Source organism: Frankliniella occidentalis, unplaced genomic scaffold (genome assembly GCF_000697945.3).
Source record: "Frankliniella occidentalis isolate FOCC.00 unplaced genomic scaffold, Focc_3.1 Scaffold408, whole genome shotgun sequence".
Classification (NCBI taxonomy): domain Eukaryota; kingdom Metazoa; phylum Arthropoda; class Insecta; order Thysanoptera; family Thripidae; genus Frankliniella; species Frankliniella occidentalis.
In genome coordinates this window covers 86,283-88,817 of record NW_026267530.1, presented here as the reverse complement: position 1 = coordinate 88,817, position 2,535 = coordinate 86,283, and positions in this window count along the sequence as shown.

The following is a 2,535-nucleotide window of genomic DNA, read 5'->3' as shown; positions in this document are numbered from 1 at the left end:
CGGCAACTCCGTTCGGCAGGGGCCGGGCCTGCTTGGCCTGCCGGCGGCGATGGTCGGGCCTGCGGCCCGACCATTTCTGTCACGCGATTAGCTGAAGAACATGGTCGAATAATGTAGCGGGCCTTCGGCCCGCTTAAACCCGTTATCTTTGAGTTTGCCCCAACGACTCGAGAAAGGGATGTAACGGTGAAGCACCGCGACTTCAATCAGAAGATCGGACAGGCCAAATCCACGTGTAAAAAGTGTGTTGCCACAATATGTATGGGAGCCAATTATAATAGATTGCCTGTGGGAACAGTGGAAACTCCCCTGCCCATATTCATTTCACAAAAGTACTGTCTCAAGTGCGCATACTCGTCGTTTCTTTGTGGAGATGTTAGCAGAATGTAAGGAGTGTGGTGCTAGTGCCACAGGCACCATACTCATAGAGCCACAAGAAAATGAGCATGTGAGCCTGACGTGGCGGGCGCATGACACAAGAGGCATTCCTCACCAAAAGAAAAGGTGGCTAACACATGATCTGAGGAAAGAGGTTGGAAAGCAGTTGCAAGGCCGGTCAGCATCTGCATGGAGGCAAGAAGAGGCAGCCAAGAAAATGGATCATGGCGATGTGGAACCTTCTTATCTCTATCCACCACATGTTATCCGTAAATCACAACACGAGCATTTGGTCTGGGCATACCACATAGAAGGTGTCTCAACAGATGCCGTGAAGAACCTCCAGAGTATGAAGACGCGAGAGCCATTTTCGAACAGCATCCATCAAATTGGCTTGGATCCATTCTTTCTTTTGTACCACACGGAGGCCCAAATTCATATATTGAGGACATTTACTTTCACAAGCCGTGTAGTATTAGCACTGGATGCTACTGGCTCACTCGTTCAAAAAGTATCCACAGCCAATGGCTTAAAAAGTCCTCACACCTTTCTATATGAAGGTGTGATGAAAGCAGGTGATCAGCAACTGCCAGTTATGCAAATGCTCTCGGCCAGGCAGGATGCTCAATTCTGAGTGGAATGGTGAAAAAAAAAAATCATGAATTAATTTTTTCCAGGTTTAGGGGTATTTTTTCATATAATTCCTGTACTACAGCTCCGCTTCGCCGGCAGGGGCCGAGCATGCTTGGCCAGCCTGCGGCGATGGTCGGGCCTTCGGCCCGACCGTTTTAGTCTCCCGATTTACTGAAGAACATAATAAAATAAAAAATGTGAATAATCACTTTGCATATTTGAGTAAGTAAGGCTTCCGGCGGGGGGCCTGCTGCGGCCCTATAGATTTGCTCCTTGGACATGACAAGAGACTGTAACGGGGCTACACCGTGACGACACCCCACCCTTCCGCTTTACTGAAGAATTAAGAAAATGAACCAGTGAAGTTTTTAGATTTCATTGTTTGTCAGACAGTCTTAAAACTTTTTTGCCATTGTTTTCAATATATCCACCAATAGGGCCGAAACAGTGAAAGATACGGCAAATCCGAGGGTACATCCCGAATCAGAATGTGTTGTTTTGGGGGGTACTTTCTTTGACATTTTACGATTGGCTGCCTCCTTTGTACGTCTTTATGTGAATCGTGGCCATTTCCGCCGTATTTTCGTCGAAAAAAGCACTCTAGCGCCCAGTGCAAGATAGACACAAACGGACAAAATTTTCGGCCAGAGGCTCTACTTGCACGAGTTACCCCTTAGAAGACCATAAAAAATAAATATTTTTTCCAACTTTCTGGCCCAACCCCTATTTCTTTGTTACCCCCTTTCATCCCCTCAGGGGTGGTTCTCAGGATTTGCCGTAGGCGTTTCGTTTTCAGGGAGTGAACCTTAGGATACCCTGAAATTTTCAGACCTCTAGCTCATCTCCTTCCTCTTACACGCACGACGGACGGACGGACACGAGAGCGGTTGCATAAGCCCGCTTTAATGCTTTTTAGCCCGCCCTTTTGCTTTGAAAAAGCTATCCAGCGGGCTTATGCAAACGACCTCGTGTCTGTCTGTGTGTCTGTCTGTTCCACAAGAAGGAGATGTGCTAGAGACTTCAAATTTTCAGGGGATCTCAAGATTCACTCCTACAAAACAAAACGCCTACGGCAAATCCTGTCAGCCGTCCCTAAGGGGCTGAAAGAGGGTATCGAAGAAAACAAGAAAGGCCCAAAAAGTTGGGAAAAATATTTTTTTATATGATCTCCCAAGGGGTAACTTATGAAAGTAGAGCCCTTTGGGCGAAAGTTTCGCCCGTTTCGCTCTATCTTTCACCGTTTGGGCGCTAGAGTAAGTTTCTCTCACAAAAGTGGCCCAATTTTTTTTTTTATTTTCGAAATAGTGAACAATAAGATGTAGCAAAAGGCCTTAAAACCGCAAAATAGTAAGGAAACTCTCCCCTCACCCCCAAAACTTCAAGGAGAGGAAGATCTGCGATTTCTTTCCATACAGGATGCGAAGGGCCGTGCACAACTCCCTTTTCATTTACCACATTTTTCATTTTTAGCCCGCTCTTTTGCTTAAAAGCTATATAAGCGGGCTTATGCCATCGCCTCTGTGT